The sequence below is a fragment of the Microplitis demolitor genome, chromosome 9 (assembly GCF_026212275.2).
Source record: "Microplitis demolitor isolate Queensland-Clemson2020A chromosome 9, iyMicDemo2.1a, whole genome shotgun sequence".
NCBI classification, from domain to species: domain Eukaryota; kingdom Metazoa; phylum Arthropoda; class Insecta; order Hymenoptera; family Braconidae; genus Microplitis; species Microplitis demolitor.
Window position 1 is genome coordinate 11674748 of NC_068553.1, and position 20131 is coordinate 11694878.

Below are 20131 nucleotides of genomic sequence, written 5' to 3' on the forward strand. Positions count from 1 at the left end.
TGTGATTTAGTTTTCAATCCTGAAATAGAAATGTCTGAATTTGTACTGATTAACCAAGATACGATTTTTATTAATTGGGCAAATAATTTAGATAGTTTGACTCCATCTAACAGGGCGAATATAGTTATTGCTGCGTTTACAACTGCATAAGCTAGAATCAAATTGTACAGTTATTTAGAATACTTAGATTCTCTGGTTTTATATTATGATACAGACTCTGTTATTTACGTTAGTGATGGTTCACGAGATTTGCCAAATGGTGATTTTTTTGGTGATCTAACTGACGAGTTAGGAGGATATGAAGAGGGTAGCTACATTTTATCATTTGTATCTGGTGGTCCCAAATTTTATGAATACGTTGTACAAAAACCCGATATAACTACTACCGAGTGCTGTTAATTAAAAGGAGTAAGATTAAATGCTGAAGCATCTGAACTAGTGACCTACAATACTGTTCGTTCTCTTGTAGTCGATAGTTTGGAACCATTTAATATACATTACACAGGTATACGCAAAGATCAATATAATCAGGTCTTGACAAAAAAAGAGTCAAAAGGTATCCAACTGACGGGTCCTAAGAGGCAACGAGTAGGAGAATTAGATAGTCTACCCTATGGTTACAAAAAAAAATAAAAAGAAAAGTTAAAACAGAATAAATAGATAGAGAAAATTTTGATAAATATTTTGTAAATCTTGGAAACTTTTTTATGAATTTGTTGTATAGTATGTAAATTTTGTGTGAAGTATGTAAATTTTTTGTAAAGAATGTAAATTTTTTGTATAGCATGTAAATTTTTTGTGAAGCATGTAAACTTTTTTGAGAAGCACGTAATTTTTAACTTCCCGCTAAGAAAATCGACGATTTTCAAAAATTTCAGGAAGTTATTGTTTTCACCCCGATTTTCGAAAATCGAGTTTTCATCAAATGTCGACGTTTTGAGGTCCTAGGAAGCTATTCTGACTATTTTCAGAATGATGTCCAAATGTGTGTGTGTGTGTGTGTGTGTGTGTGTGTGTGTGTGTGTGTGTGTATGTGTGTGTGTGTGTGTGTGTAAACTCTTTGTAACTTTTGAACTAATGAATCGATTTGGATGGTTGAGGTGGCAATCGAAAGAGCTTGTTGGCCATCAACTTTTCTGAAAATTTCAGACTATTTGATCGAATAGACTCGAAAATATTTGCGAATTACGGAAAAAAAAAAAATTTTTTTTTAGTTTTTTACTGATTTTCAAAAAACGACTTATACGATCGACTTCAAAATCTTTTCAGCTCTAGAACTCAATAAAACTCGTCGATTGCCACCTCAAGCATCAAAATCGGATAATTCGTTCGAGAGTTATCGCGGGAGGAAGATATGGTGAAAAACGGTTTTTTCTAAATATTTTCGAAACGACTGACGCGATCGATTCCAAATTTTAATCAGCTCTAGAATTCAATAAAACGCGCCGATTGCTACGTCAATTATTAAAATCGATTGATTAGTTCAAAAGATATCCGCGTTGAAAAGTTAAAAAAATAACATTTAATGTTATTTTTTCCGGATAAATCATAATATAACGTACTAAAATGTGTCTGATATCATACCACCTCATCTATTTCATGGTTTCTTTTGATCATATAATGTCATCGAACTTGGTTTTGAGTTTACATCATATTATCAACAAAAAAAATCGATAAAACGTAGTTTTTAATATTTTTCTCGGATATTTTATATTTTATTGTTTCTTACATGAGTCAAAACTTATTTAAATCTTGATTTTGATCCCTGACATTGATTTCTGCCTCAATTCACTTATTTTACTGAACATAATCAGGAACTAAATTTTAAAAACTGCTTCATTGATGATTTTCGATTCTTAAATTTTCAAACTTCAGCATAACAGGTAACTTGTTAGAGCTTGAAAAGATCGTAAAAAAAACAATTGCATGTGATAGCATTTTCGAGCTCGAAGAGCTCGAAAATATATCTACACTAATGTTTTCGAGCTCTTTGAGGTCGAAAACAGTGGGAAGTTTTGGGGCTGGCCCGCAGGGTCAACTGACGCCCAGATTTTTTTTTGTGAAGTACGTACATTTTATTGTACAGTACGTAAATTTGTTTTTTTGTGAAGTACGTAAATTTTTTCGTGAAGTACGTAAATTATTTTGTGGCGTATGTAAATCTTGCAAGTAAGAGTGAATTTTTAGCGTAGAAAATTTTGAATGTAATAATTATTCAATAAAAAAAAATATAAGTACAATAATAAATTTTTCATTTCCTGTATATATTTCCCTAAAATTTAAATTACATTTTTGTTGCGTAATCGAAACTATATCTGAATTTGAATATAGTTTGGCTTCCGACAGATAGGGGCAGCACCTACTGGGGTCTAGCGTATAAATTTAAACTTGGACATGCGCAGTGCGGCGCATTCGCATCCACTCTTTCCTGCCTCGGGTCGAGAAGACAGCCGTCATTATCATTCGCTATATACATTCAAGTAATAACACGTGTTTAATATTAAATTCGTATCATTTTGCGGTCATCTCGAGTAAATAATTAAAAATAATAACTTAGATAAATTCAGCAATCAATAAACTCATAAAAAATATAATTATTTTTGTAATCGTGGGCACCAGAGCTCATAAATAAATCAAATAAAAAATTCCAGAATTCCAATGATCATCGACCACGTTTCTCAAAACGTTATTCAAACGAGAGACATCACAGGTGCCTTTTTATTCAAAAAATAATTATATCAAGTGTTCAAAATATAAAAGACTCAAATTATAATTAATTAATTATCATAATGCTCAATAATTTAATCAAAATCAATGTAAAATCTCCTCGGCAGCCTTTGCCATCACGTTACCACGTGTTTAGCAAATAAATACAATTCAGTGTAATTTATTACGAGCTCATTCAACAATAATAAATTAAGTGATCAATAATATTATAATTAAATGTACTCAATTATTTACGCATTTTATGCTATTAAAAAATAATCATCAAGTGTTCAATTATTAACTTCCGCTCGGTAACCTCTGAATTTATCTTACTTATTATCATGACACTTTTGCAATCAACTCGGTGTTTAAATATATTCATATTAATTATTTCAATTAATTACTCGAGCTTAATTTTAAAATTTGCATTCAATTATTCACGTATTCATGATCTTAGACAATCAACAGTATTAATAGATTTAATCAACGATTTAATTGTGTAACTCAGTGATATTATGTGCTGTGACAAATAAAGATATTATTATATTTTTTAATATGCGTATTTTTCCAATATCTTAACTACCAACCAGTTCTAGCATGTATTTATGAAATTATTATTACAACAATTTCAGAAGGAAAAATAAATTCGAGGTGGAAACATCCATTTACATCCATGATTTGTGGTCCAACAGGATGCGGAAAAACATTTTTTGTTAGAAAATTTTTATGAGAAATCTAGGAAATTTGTGCTCCTCAATATTATAAAGTCATATTCTATTATGCAGAGTGGCAGCATGGTTATGCAGACTATGATAAATCTTTTGTTGAATTTCGCAAAGGTTTACCTCAATCCGGAGACTTTGAGGATAATTTACTGACATTAGTTGTGATTGATGATTTAATGCGTAAATTATCTAGCAGATCAATAGTAGATTTGTTCACCAAAGGTAGACACCACAAAAATCTAAGTGTAATATTTTTATTTCAAAACTTATTTCATCAAGGGAAAAGTCAAGGAGATATATCACTCAATACAAATTATATAATAATGTTTAAAAATCCTCGTGACCAGGCACAAATTTCTCATTTAGCTCGTCAGGTATATCCTGAGAATCCTGTTCTTACAGGATGCATATTTGGAAGCTACTTCTAAGCCCCATGGATATTTACTTCTTAACCTTAAACAAACTACACCTAAAAACTGTCGATTCAGAACATGTATTTTTCGATCAGTTCTATTTCATTATGTTTATATTCCTCGAAAATATCATGATATAAAAGAAGGTGTCTCGCGTAATAATATTCCAGTTATACGATTGTAACAGCACCGGAAAGATCTTCTGGCAGTCATTCAGCACGTAAAGCTATTAGACGCAAAAACGCGGCTCTCCTTCAGGCTCTTGTATATGCATCAGCTGATCAACGTCGTGCTATACTACGTCACGCAGAAAAAGATTTCATTCGTGTTATTTGTGAATGTTGTTTAAACATTTTACGTGGAAATATACCAATAAAAGATTCTGAAAAAAAATTACTTGCTAAACATAAAACTATTTTACGGGAGCTTACAAGTAAAAGTAATAATTGGACGATAACATATCGAAGCTGTAGACAATAATAAGCGCTATACATGGGATAAAAAAGGGGTGGTCTGGTAGTAATATAGGAGATCTTATTAACGATGCTGTACGTCAGCGAAAAACAGTATCAGCAACTGGAAGAAACGTTTTTGCGGCATACTTGCAAGATATTAACACTCCACGAGAGTCTGTGGGAAACAGTAGTTTTTGGAATAAAAGTTCACGCATGATAAACAGACTACCTGCAGCTACTTCAACACCTAGTCGTAATTCTCAAAGTAACAGGTCATCGGATATTTCTACAAGTTTTCTGACTCTTTTTTCTGACTCTGATTCTACTGTTCAGAGAGGTGGTTATAAAAAACAGGTGTATGAAAATTCCTTCAAATGGCTGCGACTGTAGAAGAAACATTTGGAAACGAGTATTTTGATCCTAGTAACCGCGTATCCTATTCTAGGGCCCGAAATCTCATTCATAAGTTCAAGAAAACTATTCCCGAAGAAAAAATTAATGATTGGCTAGCAGCTTAAGATGCCTATACTAGACATCGACCTACAATACGCAAATTTCAACGATTATATTATGATGTTTCGAATATTGATGATGAATGGGGAGCTGATCTTGTAGAATTAAAATCTTTAAAAATATATAACGATGGTATTTCATTTCTCCTAGTCGCATAGATGTGTTAAGTAAGTATGCATGGGTAGAACCCTCAGTAGATAAGTCGGCACGCACTGTAGTTTGTTTTAAAAATGATTTTGACAGTAGTAATGGGCGTATACCTGTGATTTTACAAACAGATAAAGGAACAGAGTTTGTAGCAGGTAGTGTGCAAGAGTATTTAAAGTCAAAAGATATATACTTTAGGTCTACATGTAATCACGATGTAAAAGCAGCAGTCGTTGAGAGATCCAATCATACTCTATAAGAAAGAATGTAGCGTTATTTTTTTCATAAAAGAACTCGATCGATATTTAGATATTTTACAGTATGTAGTTAATGCGTACAATCATATGAAACATAGCGCAACTAAAGTGGAACCCTTTTCTGTTACGATTAATAATGCCATGGAAGCTCGGTATAATCTAATTTGGAAATATCGTGAAATAAAACCCCGGAAAATATCATTCAACTATAAAGTGAATGACTATGTTCTCATCAGTAAGTATAAATCAACGTTCAAGAAAGGTTATGAAGCAGGGTGGGCAGAAGAGATTTTTCAAATTACAAAAACCAAACTACGGAAGTCTATACCTATTTATGAGTTAAAAGATTGAAACGGAGAAGAGCTTGATTGTTTTTTTACGAGCAAGAAATAACGCGTGTAAATAAAAACTTTGATAAAGACGAGTTTAGAATAGAAAAAATACTTTAAACGAAGGGTCAAGGAAAGAACAAACAATACTTTGTCAAGTGGGAAGGATATCCTGATAAATGCAATTCCTGGGTACTTAAATCGACCATATCAGAATGAATAAGACAGAGTTTCACATGATTTTACCTAGTGACAGTAGTATGAACTTCTATCCAGACAGTACAGTTACTCATTACACAACAATGCTACCTAAGCATATTAAATTGGAAGGTCAATGGGTCGTAGAATTAATAGAAATAAAATTTCCAATAAGCTTTTTACATATATAATCAAAAAAAAAAGATGGAATAATGTATCTAATAAGTGCCGAACCAAGAAAGAGCAATGAACCTGACGTATATACTGATTATTATTTTCCACCAGAACTTAATGCAGATAAAACACAATTTATAGCAGCTTTGAATAAATTTCTCCCTTCTTACAATCATTTTACTTTTGGAATAAATGAATCTGTATTTACTGTGATTAAGCGAGTTTGTAAACCTGAAAAATGTAAAAACACTCGCAATCGTCTTCTACTATCAGATACTTTATTAGATATCTTAGGCTTTGATCGATATGCAGACAAATATAATAAAAAAAACTTGTGATTGGTAATAAAAATGGGAGAAGTTACGAATTTACAAGTATAAGTAAAAGACCTTTAAGTATGATAAGAGGTTTGGTGATATAAACTCTGCACTGTTACGTATAATGCCTATAGATGCAAGTTCATATGCCTATGGTATAATGATTACCAGCACCTATGGTTCGCCTAACTATATTCCCGTTTTGTCAAATTCATTCAGGACAATTGAGATAGATATAAGAGATAACAATGGAGACCCTGTGCCATTTGAGTACGGACCGTTGAACATTACACTGCATTTCAAAAAGATGTGCGATATTTTTACCTCTTCCCGAGCGCCGTGCGCGTGGTGCACACACGCAATTATGTCTGTCAGTGTGTCGGGAAACCGAAAGAAGCCAAGAGAAACCGAGCGCTGTAGACAAGCGGAGGAGAAATATTGCTCCCAACATGCGTCGTTTCATGCCCGCTCAGAGTTGCGTGTTTAAATCCGCACTCGAATTTGATTTTTTTTTTTTTTATTATTTTTTAACGTTATAAATTTTTAAATATTTATTTGTTCAAATTTTATAATTAACTGATAATTAAAAATTTTTTGAACAAATTTAAATGGCTGTAAAATGGATAAATAAATGTTAAAACATAATCCTCTTATTATATTTTTATTTAATAATAAATTTTAGCTTATTAATTGCAATTTTTATAAATAATTATGATAAAAAGTCATTTATTATTAATATTAGTTATTAGTTTTAATTGTTACTCAAAGTTTCAAATACGATTTTTATATAAGCTGTTGCACCCACTTGGTACTCTGGTACTATGGACGTGCGTTAATGTTTTTGTCTCAGGAGCTTCAAGTCGTGGAATCACAACCGCGACTGAGACGAATTTTTTTTTTTAAACTAATTAATAATTAATTATTATCTAATTATCTTAAATTAATTCTTATCAAAAAAGCTTATTAATATTATTTAAATCAATAACAAAACGCGATTGTTAGACTTTATTTATCGCTTTTTATCATTTTTATGCTACTACACGTAATTCTAATGATTAATTTATTATTATTAATAATGGTATATTATTTAAAATAATTTGATATTATTTATAATAATTATTAGACTTAATTCTTACTTAAAGTCTAACATATGATTTTTATATTACCTCACCTCTTATACTTTTAAGACGGGCCAATGGACGCGTGCTATCCTTTTAGTCTCACGTTCGCAGAGTCGCGTGTTCGATTCCACGGCTTGATCAGATTTTTATTTTTTTAATTCGAAATTTTTTTCCTTTGATTTGGTAATTTTAATGACACAGATTTCCACACCACCCATGAGGTACTGTGTATCGTGATGCGTTCCCATTTTTTTTTATGGTGGGTCCCCTAGAGGCCATCAACCATAATATAAACTCGAAAACTCAAAGAACGTTAACAATTTTTTTAAATGATAATAAAATTAATATTTAATTGCATAGCCTAAAGCTGTTGCTTAATTTCTTCTTAAAATAAATTAATTAATTAATTAAAGCTTAAAAATCAGAGTAAATTCAGATGGAAGCAAAGCTGAAGGCTCTAACTTCTTCTTAAAATAAATCAATTAATTAAAGCTTCAATTATTGCACTTAGTACTTATGATATATCGGAGCTTTAAGCTCTAACTTTATAATAGAATATATAAAATAATTTCAGTTTTATTAATGGACGATTAATAATCCTAATCAAAATTTGAAATAAAAATTTTTCACAATGGAAAAAGCTGAAAAAAAGTCGACAATTATTATGAAAATAAAATAATTAAAATTTGATGAATACACGCGAATAAAGAATGAAAATAATAGATATCCAGAATGGGAAAAGCTGGAAAAAGTCGAAAATTTTTACGAGTTCTCCATTTTCCAATCGTCACCACTATTATATGCCTGTACATTCATTTGTTGGGACTGGAGCTTCTTTTCGGCATACAATTTTGAAGGTTGCATCATTTCCACTAAATTTTTGTCGATTGCCATTTCTTTTGCACTTAATTTTTTCGATTTGAAGTTCGATCTTATAACGCAAAGCGAATTCAGACTTAGTGGATCTAAACTGTTTTTTTTTTTTTTGGTTTAAACGTCAGGTATCATAGAAAAAGCCTTTTCTGCTGGAGCATTCGAATGAGGAAGGGCTCTTGTGATACTCAATAAAACCTGCAAAATTGGAAACTGTACAGTACTAGCTGAAGACGTGAAGGTGCAAATTTCTCCCCACATGTCATCAAATGACAATTGGCACCATCGATCCTTCAAACTTGCACTGATAGTGTATAAGGAACGTCATTCTTCCTGAAGATTCTCTTCTGGAATCGCAAGTGGTACAGATGTTCTGTAATCGAGAAATCAATGATTCCCTATCAGAATCAAGGAGGGCGATTTCTCTCAAAAAAACTGTCAAATCAGACAAAAACGTGTCGTTAAATGGTAACCGTAGGTGAATTCGTTCCGTAGCTGTTACAAAAAATTTTTTACATTGGGAGCGAACTTCATTAATGACTAATTCAGGAATTCCTAATTCTAATTGGCTCCTTAAATAATCTTCGCAATCGATTCCAACATCAACTTCAGACTCATCACGGTGGTTCTCAATGGATTTGAAGTCAATGTTTAAAGCCTTAAAGATTGTAGGATCTAATAAATCTGGTTTCATGAACCTTTGAAGTACTACAACGAACAATTTCTTCGAAGTAGGTTGCAATTTATGGACTAATGTTTCACTGGATTGAAACTGTGCATTCATCTTTTCCAAACAGTCAAGTGCAAATTTAAGAAAAAAGCATTTATGCTTTTGTCACGGGATTATCCATGATACTAAGCAATTTTGTTGCAACTGAAACATTATTTATAAGAGATTGTTCGATCAAATAAGAAAGCATCGCGTCCCAATTATCCAAAATCCTAGAAATTGCGATTTGACGAGACAACCACCTTGTCGGAGCAAATCGCAAAAGTTTAGATTTTTGATTAAAACCCTGCTGAAAAACAGCAAATTCAGCTAAACGTTTAAGACTACCATTGACGAAGTTTGGAATTCCTGAGATAATTTCATTGATTTCAGCTAAAATCGCAGCATTGCAAGCGTCTCTAGCAATTAGCGCTAAAGAATGACATAAACATGGTATTGTCAAAAGATGTGGAAGACGTTTGGTCAAATGCTTCTAGAATGAATTACTTATACCAATCATGGCTGGTGCATTATCACAAGCAAGTCCAATTAAATTATCCAGAGGAATTTTATTTTGTTCCAAACCATTTGTAAATTCCTCAAGAAGTTTCGTAGCGCAACAGTCGGTGGCATCAACGTGAATTAATTGTATTAACTCAGTCTTTATCATCAGAGAATCTGGATCAACATAGCGAGTCATCAACGTCATCCATTTGTCGTTTGTGTTATCAATAGTCTCGTCAACATAAGCCGAAAACTTAGATTTTTGGAGAACTTCTACGACTTCTTGTGTTTGTTTAACGCTGACGACGTTGTTGATGATTGCAGTAACTTTGGTTCTACTCGCACTCATGTTCTGTAAAACAGCAGGTTCTTGACCAATGAACTGGAATAAATGTAACAAGTCTCCAGAGATTGACAAGGGTAGATTTTTTTCACCTATAAAAGTCGCAAATCGAATTTCAACTGCTTTAACACGATCATTAAAATCCAGTTCAGGTGAAGATGAACTAGCATCGCTTGGTGAATCAGCACTGAGATTCGAAACACGCAAATTTTTTAGGTGTAAATCAGTTTTGGCGTGTCGTTTTATTTCAAAATTTCCACCAGAATAGTCTTGATTACAGGTGAGACAAAAAAACCTAGTCGGATCTGTTAGGACATTTGACACCCATTTTTTTCACTCTGGATTTTCTTCTAGCCATTGGTATTGAAATTTTTTTTTCTTGAGTTTCCTTTGGATTTTTTGGCAGAAGGCTCTGGTAAATCCATGTTTAAAAAATGACTAGATAATACCAATGTTACGCTGATAAAAAAAATCGAATAGAAAAAATATATATATATATATATATATATATATATATATATATATATATATATATATATATATATATATATATATATATATATATGACACTGCCGTGGAATTGAATACAAGACTTGGCGAACGTGAGGCCAAAAGTACGACCGAACGTAAAAAAAAATTATATAAATAATAGGTTAAGCTAATAATATTTAATAAAATTATTCAATAGATAAAAAAAATTATTAAATACTTATTTGAATACCTGAGGCAATTGCTGAAATTCACTGGAAAAATTATATTTATTATTTATTTTAATTATTTATAATTGATCAATGTCAGTGTCGAGGATAACTTTCGCGCGCTTTTTAATATATGCGGAAATTTTGATTTCATATTAGGAAAACATTAAAATATGAATAATACGAATAAAAATACACATAACAAAATAAACAATATATTTGTAAATTTAAAAAAAAAATCCGATCAAGCCGCAGAATCGAACACGCGACTCTGCGAACGTGAGGCTAAAAGGATAGCACGCGTCCATTGGCCTATCTTAAGAGTATAAGACGTGAGGTAATATGAAAATCGCATTTTAGACTTCAATTATTATAAAAAATATATAATTATTTTAAATAATATATCATTATTAATAATAATAAATTAATCATAAGAATTACGTGTAGTAGCATAAAAATGATAAAAAGCGATAAATAAAGTCTAAGAATCGCGTTTTGTTATTGATTTAAATAATATTAATAAGCTTTTTTTGTAAGAATTAATTTAAGATAATTAGAAAATAATTAATTATTAATTAGTTTAAAAAAAAAAAATTCGTCTCAGTCGCGGTTGTGATTCCACGACTTGAAGCTCCTGAGATAAAAACATTAACGCACATCCACAGCACCAGTATACCAAGTAGGCGCAACAGCTTATATAAAAATCGTATTTGAAACTGTGAGTAACAATTGGAACTAATAACTAATATTAATAATAAATGACTTTTTATAATAATTATTTATTAAAATTGCAATTAATAATCTAAAATTTATTATTAAATAAAAATATAATGAAAGGATTATGTTTTAACATTTATTTATCCATTTTACAGCCATTTAAATTTGTTCAAAAAAATGTTAATTATTAGTTAATTAAAAAACTTGAACAAATAAATATTTAAAAATTTATAACGTTAAAAAATAATAAAAAAAAAGAAAAATCAAATTCGAGTGCGGATTTGAGCACGCAACTCTGAGCGGGTATGAAACGACGCATGGTGGGAACAATATTTCTCCTTCGCTTGTCTACAGCACTCGGTTTCTCTCGGCTTCTTTCGGTTTCCCGACACACCGATAGACATAATTGAGTGTGTGCACCGCGCGCACGGCGCTCGGGAAGGGGCAAAAATATCGCACGTTTTGGCAGCACTGGTCAGCAGCAAATTGTCATACAGAGAAACAAACAAAAGCAAATTGTAGCTGAATAAATTTCCTAAACGAGTCATGAATTGCTTTTTTCGAAAAAAATTTTCCCGGACCCGTAGACTTAAACAACAAAACCAAAAAATTTAGAAAAATTTTGTCTCGACCATTTTATTATGATTCCGCGAAAACCGTGGCTCAAAAAATTATTTTGCTGGAAGATCTTCAAGCTAGAGATTTTAAGCTTCTATTTGTTTTTTTAAATTTTTCGATACGATCATTTTTACGAAAATACAGACTTCTAAAAATTTTCTTGTTCCTTTAATTTTTTAGATTAGTGTATTTCATTAGTTAAAAAAATGTCGTTCTTACATTCTCATTCTATGGAGTGTGCGAAATTGGAGCTCGACTTATTTACTTTACCACCTACACAAACGGGTATTGAACAATTACAATGGACATATTATAATCCTATGGCCTCTTTAGCCGATGATACACCATTTAAATTCGTCGTCCCCGGTCACAGCAGGGAGTATATCGACTTATTACATACTATGATAAAAATTAAAGCAAAAATCTCAAAAGCTGATGGAATCGCCGATGAAAAAGATTTTGTTGGGCACGTAAATCATTTTTTACGTTCATTATTCAATCAGGTAGATGTTTTTTTCAATCAACAATTGGTTTCTTCACCAAATAACGTTTATGCTTATGGGGTATACATGGTCTTTTAAATTATGGACTTGATGCAAAAACTACGCACCTCAAAATGGCTTCGTGGGCTAAAGATTATAGAGGTGGAATGGATACTATGGAAGCTAAAAAAAATACTGGACTAGATGAGCGTATCATTTATGCGGGCAAAGAAAAACCTTTTGAGATGATGGGATATTTACATTGTAATGTACTTAAAAATTTATCTAAGATAAATTTTTACTCAATGGTGTTGAAATAAGAATTCGTCTAGTCCGGTTGGAGGATGAATTTTGTCTTATGAATGCTAGTACTAACAAATGTAAAGTCACGATTCCTGTGGCTATGCTTATTGTGAGAAGAATAAAGATAAGACCTGGTATTTTACTTGGTCACGCAAAAGCACTCAGTCAAACGACTGCTAAGTACCCCTTCACTCGAGTTGCAGTTATAAGTCATTTGTTCTTTCAAAAAGAATTATCGGAAACAATATTGATAATATCGTGTTGGGTCAGTTACCCAAAATAGTAATACTTGGGTTCGTAGATAACTTGACGTACAATGGGTAAAAAAAAAACACAATCCATTAAATTTCCAAACCTTTTTATTAAACTACCTCTGTTTATACATTGATGGTTAACAAGTTTTATGCCGTGCATTGCAACCCGATTGTGCTGACAATTATTTAGAAGTTGAAGTTTTTGATACATTATTTAGTGGTACTGGAGTTCATTTTGAAAAAGCCAGACATTCTATAACCCGCATAGACTACAGAGACGGTTACGCACTTTATGCATTTGATCTGACTCCAGATTTATATGCGAATCTCGCTTCCCACTGGGATTTAGTGAGGAATAGTACTTTAAGTATTTTAATTTTGACTATAATTAGCCAAACATATATATATATTAGGGTGCTTCGTTTGAAACGACTATTTTTTTTTTCTAGTCCATCGAAGAAATAATGTTCTGAACATGTAAAAAAAATCCTCACCAAAGATGAGCTCTTAATTTAAATTTTAAGTACTCGCTAAATGAATTGGAAAGATTCCCGTTTAATTAACGTGTAAATTTTGATTTATTTTTTTCAATTATGTATAGCTCCGTGGCATTGCAAGATATTAAGTCGCTATTAGGCGGAAATAATAGAGGAATCCTTCCTCCTTAAAACTGCTTGTAGCTAATTTACGTTTTGTAACCGGCCTCACTGGTAAAAAAACTTAAAGCCAATTTTTTAACTTTCCGCTAAGAAAATCGACGATTTTCAAAAATTTCGGGAAGTTATTGTTTTCACCCCGATTTTCGAAAATCGAGTTTTCATCAGATGTCGACGTTTTGAGGTCCTAGGAAGCTATTCTGACTATTTTCAGAATGATGTCCGAGTGTGTGTATGTATGTGTGTGTGTGTGTGTGTGTATGTGTGTGTGTGTATGTAAACTCTTTGTAACTTTTGAACTAATAAATCGATTTGGATGGTTGAGGTGGCAATCGAAAGAGCTTGTTGGCCATCAAATTTTCTGAAAATTTCAGATTATTTGATAGAATAGACTCGAAAATATTTGCGAATTACGAAAAAAAAAAATTTTTTTTTAGTTTTTTATTGATTTTTAAAAAACGACTTATACGATCGACTTCAAAATCTAGTCAGCTCTAGTACTCAATAAAATGCGTCGATTGCCACCTCAAACATCAAAATCGGATAATTCGTTCGAGAGTTATCGCGGGAGAAAGAAATGGTGAAAAACGGTTATTTCTAAATATATTTGAAACGACTGACACGATCGATTTCAAATTTTAATCAGCTCTAGAATCCAATAAAACGCGCCGATTGCCACGTCAATTATTAAAATCGATTGATTACTTCAAAAGATATCGGCGTTGAAAAGTTAAAAAAATAACATTTTATGATTTCTGCCTCAATTCACTTATTTTACTGAACATAATCAGGAACTAAATTTTAAAAACCGCTTCATTGATGATTTTCGATTCTTAAATTTTCAAACTTCAGCATAACAGGTAACTTGTTAGAGCTTGAAAAGATCGTAAAAAAAACAATTGCATGTGATAGCATTTTTGAGCTCGAAGAGCTCGAAAATATATCTACACTAATGTTTTCGAGCTCTTTGAGGTCGAAAACAGTGGGAAGTTTTGGGGCTGGCCCGCACGGTCAACCGACGCCCAGATTTTTTTTTCAAATTTCATGGTTTTTTTTTTTAATTTACTCGCAAACCACTAACTTTAGAACAAAATTGTACGAGACTTTTTTTGTAGAGATTTTATTTTCTACAAAAAAGGTCGTTTAGTCCATTACCGTAAAGCTAGTAGTTTCCGAGATAAATCTAATTAAATATCTCAAGACGAAACTGTCTCCTATTGTACTTACCTCCATCTTTTTCTATCTATACCAAAATGTTTTTGTTTGATCATCGGAAGTTTTTTCAATTACTACCTCTCTCAGTACAAAGATAAATGTTTCATAATTTTAATAATTACATGTAAATGTGTAATATGTATTTTCATATGTTACTCTAATACATGATATGTTTCTACAGCCATGATTTCATAAAAAAAGTACTAAAATTGTGGATAAAACAGCGATATCTGAAATTTTAAGATATTTAATTAGATTTATCTCGGAAACTACTAGCTTTACGGTAATGAACTTGATAACTTTTTTTGTAGGAAACAAAGTTTTCTACAAAAAAAAGTGCTGTACGATTTTGTTCTAAAGTTAGTGGTTTGCGAGTAAATTAAAAAAAAAACCATCAAATTTGAAAAAAAAATTGGCTTTAAGATTTTTTACCAGTGAGGCCGGTTACAAAACGTAAATTAGCTACAAGCAGTTTTAAAGAGGAAGGATTCCTCTGTTATTTCCGCCTAGTAGCGACTTAATATCTTGCAATGCCATGGAGCTAAAGATAATTGAAAAAAATAAATTAAAATTTACACGTTAATTAAACGGGAAGTTTTCTCATTCATAAAGTGAGTACTTAAAATTCTAATTAAGAGCTCATCTTTGGTGAAAATTTTTTTTTTACATGTTTAGAACATTATTTCGTCGATGGACTAGAAAATAAAAATAGTCGTTTCAAACGAAGCACCCTAATATATTGTGACCGGTTTGTAGCTCGACTGGAATCCGTCAGTCGAACTATTCCCGCACAATATCGTTGGCTTACCTGGTTCGGCTGCTGCAGTTGTTGAGCGCCAGGTGATGTATCAATCACCGAAGTTGATACTCGGAAGAAGTCGGCTCAGGGTGGTGGATCGGGAATAGGATAGGCACTTACAATTAACGTCAAATAAATAACAGCCAACTAGGCAAAGTCAGTAGTATATTGAACAGCCAGTAAATAACGAACAAATCGATGACATTTTAATTTTTAGGAATTTTACTCTAACAACTAGGTCGATTAGACAATCCGGATACTTCACTAGCCGAATTCGGCAATTGACTTGATACAACATAAGAACGCAGTAATTATTATAATACCACAACGGATTAAATTATAATACGAATTATAATGACTCGAGGTACTTATCGTAACAACAAATAAACTCCAGGTATCTCTTAATTTGCAACTTAGCGGCAAAGTGATGTCAAGTCACTCGCCCTTAACACCCGTCGGTAACTCTGTTGCCAATCATAGGCTTCAATTAGCATCCAACCGTTTACTTAACTAACTATACTAACAATGATTATAACGCTGATATAATACGAATGCTATCCGGGATTCGGAAGATAGAAAAAAAAAACAAAGAGACGTCGATAACGAGACTCGAAAATGCGCGGTATTACATTAGTTAAACAATATTCAAATAATATAAAAAAAAAACTATACATAATACCAAAACAAAAAAAAATAATAACAAAAAAAAAATAAAAAAAATAATAAAAATATCAACTCCAGGGTCACTTATACGTAACCACTACTCAAACGGAAGTTTTAAATTTTGTACCAGCGGAATAAGTCGAGTTAGGACACGCCGTACCCAAATAAAAGTTATCTGGGCTAATTGCCGTGACTCACAACTTCGGCGTCAACTCGAGTTATTCCTCGAAATAAATTTATCAGACTCGCTCACCGGTCGATGTTCTCGAAGTCCTGAATTCCTCTCGGCTCCGCGTGGTCGATAGGTAACAAGCTGGCCGGGAACGGCTTCAGAATAATTCCGCAAGAACCGGAAGACTCCACCAAACAATAAACAAATTTACTTAATTGCCGAATTTCCTCGAATGCCGAATGATTTCTCTTTATGGAATTAGTTATGTAAATTTTTACTCGAAAGCACGTGTCAGCTACCACGAGGTACGATCCAGAATGGCGTCGTCTGTTTTTCTTTTCAGGCTCCTGCCTTTAGTTCCGGGCTTCCTCACTTGGCGGCACTTTCATCGGGCCTCAACCAGGTAGTCATCCCCATTGTGATGGTCAGTTTCTTCGAAGTCACTCCGGTTTTCCGGATAATCACTAGATCCACGCTACTATCTGCAGTGAACTACTTTGCTCTAGCTGTTCGTGTTCATTAACTCAGCTGTTCGAGTATGTTAGTCGTCCGGCAGGCGAAATCACGATCCGCTGTCAACTTCGGACATTTCCGCTAGCGGTAATTTCCATCCTCAGTCATGTCCTCTTGGGCTCTGGTGACCAGCAAACGAGTACCTATCTTACAGCTACTTGTACCAACGTAAACTAACTTAATTCCTAATTAACTTACTACTATTATGACTAGGACTAATTTTGCGAGTCTCGGATCTTTCTGGTACCACGCTGCCAACTGAACGAATTAATTACTTAAAGCGACGCGGGAAAGTCATTCAAAAGTCGGGATCGGCCAAGTCAAAATACGATAGCTGTCAAAATAAATATAACCTTACATTATTAAAACAATAATGTAGGAATAATAATAAAAATTACGGATTAACAAGTATAGTGACCACGTGTCGGCGTCGAATTCTGTAGTGCAATTTTAAAATGTCACAATATATATACATACATATATATATATATATATATATATATATATATTGTATTTTAGTCTACAGTATTTATATATATATATATATATATATATATATATATATATATATATATATATATATATATAAATACAGTAGACTACTTATAAAATTCATTTTTCACTGAGTCATCGCTCTGTGCGGATCAATTTTATGAATACCCGTCAGCTAGTACAACTTTTACCCTATACTGATGCCATTGTCGGAGGTGTTTACCCAGCTAAGATCCCCTAGATCTGGCCTTAACCCTGTGGAATCATTACAAATACCGATGACCACACAAAGCCAGAGGTTCATTGGGTCGCATTCTTTGTGAACAAGAATGGAAACGGAACCTACTTCGACAGCTTCGGATGTCCTCCCAGTGACTCTCGATTAACTCAGTGCCTTGGAAGAAACTGTAGAAGCTACAGATGGAATAAGCATCAACTTCAAGATATTGCTTCTAATTTTTGCGGTCAATATTGCATTGTTGTGCTTCATTGGCTTTCTAATCACAACTCTTTATCAGCATTCTGTAAGTTGTTTAGTGGCGATACAAAACAAAACGACTGAATTTTATTGAAAATGTTCAACAAATTGTTAAAAATAAAAAGAAGCAAAATAAAAATTTACCGAATAGACCTTTTCAAAATTTATCTGGTACAGACTCAATTATAATCAAAGCTGAATACGATAAGATTTGTATTCCTTAGCCTAGGATTTAATGATAAAAATTTGAATAATTTTTAACGTTATTTCAAGCTACCTTTTAATCACCCATCCTTTAATATTATTCTTAATTGATCTTAAGTAAAATAAAATAATTTAATAATAGGAGAAGAAGATGGAGGGGGATTTTTTTTTTAATCAGAAAATTTTTTCATATATTTTTATTTTTTAGATTAAATACAATAACTTTCACAAATTGTGATTTTTTTTATCTTTATAAATAATTTGTATATAATTTTACTTAAATATTTCCGTAATTGTTTTTCTGTTATTTTCTTTGTTTCTTTATTTTATTGTTATTGTTTATAACATCTATTTTTTTCTCAATTTCTTCGATCTTACGAATTCGCAGCTTTCGAGAATTTTTTTTTCTTTTTTTCGTCAAAGTTAAACCGTCATGTCGAGATTCGTCTACTTTGTCACTGCCACTCATCGGATCTGAATCTTGGCTTTGATTGGTATAACTTGATGAAGAGGAGTATTCTAAAACCAGATCATAAATAATGAGATCCAAATTAAAAAAAAATATATATCAATAATATAAGTATAAACTTTGTGAGTGTATTTACCTTTTCTATCTAAAAACAACGACTTCAAAAAATTGAATACTACTTCGTTCTCCTTCTCTTCTAGGATTTCTCTCCTACTTAACCCATCTAAAAAAAGTAAAATGAAGAATAAAACGTATGCCAAAAACTAGATCAAAAATATCAACTGATTGTATTTACCTGAGCGTGCGTACTCCCACGATTGATACACACTCTCGAAATTGAAATTTATGTGGGCCTCCATATTGAAAATAATCATTAAATTAATATAGAATTATATGAAAAAATAATAATATTAAGTTTGTAAATACCTGCACATATAGATCTACATAACTCCGTGTAGTTATGGGCTAACGACTTCTTTTTGCTGATTTGAGTCTTTAAATTTCCACGCAAACCTTGGATTCACATATATTTTCCTGAGATGCAGGATATATATCTTCCCCCGAATCATCAAATAAATCGGGGGTTTCATTATCACGTACAGTCTCCTGAGTTGCCTGTTGCTTTTCAAACACTTCGTACATTGCTATGAGCTCTTCATCAAACCCATCATTTAATAGAGGATGGAGCGCACCTGATTCACTTGACATTTTGTAGATAAATTTTTCTTACTGATTACTATCAGATATAACTACTGACTGTCACACTTTGAATCCTTTAACTATGTACAGAAAATTCACCTCGTAACCCCCCACCCACACTGACTTTATGATTTGAAGTTTTTTTGACTTTTTATGAGATATTTTATTTATTCAACCACATTTATCTCTCTTCCAAAACAATATAAAGTCGCAGAATAAAACGGAATATAGTGTTGACCGGTACCCCAACGCTGTAATTCACTTACCTGCATATCATACATTGGTTTTTCTTCTATTTCATAATCAAGATTTAATGGAGGGTTTATAGCTAACACTTTAGTGGGCAGGCTGAACTTTAATAAATGAGCTTCATCAAATTTAAATAAGAAATATAGCTCGTCTGCCCATAAATTTATATATGCGAGTGCATATATAGGATCGGGATTAGTGGGGCTGAATTATATACGAAATGTATATAATAAATAAAGATAGCAAATATTTGCATAATATGCCACTGAATCAGGTGTTAAATAATTTATATAATATACCCGGTTAATTAGTATTCATAATAATAATGTAATTACTATACTTAGCTGATGTAGATGTTGAATCAGGTTGTTGTTTGTCCTTTTACCTATGGGTATAAATCACTACGCGATACAAAGAGATAGCTGGCATATATGTCAGTGAAATTGTACCTCAGACTTCACAATTGCGGTGATAGACAATGATAATAAGTGCATCATTATTTATCAATGACTCCAATACTTAAACTGATAAAAGGATTAGGGGAATTGGGTCCTTAAGCGAAGAAAGGAAGAGGATAAGGTAAAACAAAGGAACATGTATCCTAACATTATCACTAAGTTTTTTTAAAATAAAGTATCAAATATAACTGATACATCGTTAATAAAG

At 32.3% G+C, this 20131-nt stretch overlaps 1 protein-coding gene across 1 annotated transcript in view; it reads left to right on the top strand.

Moving 5' to 3' along the window:
- The window catches only part of LOC103570411 (potassium voltage-gated channel subfamily H member 8), a 355105-nt gene that overhangs the window by 285717 nt on the left and 49257 nt on the right, over window positions 1–20131 (top strand). The window lies entirely within an intron of this gene.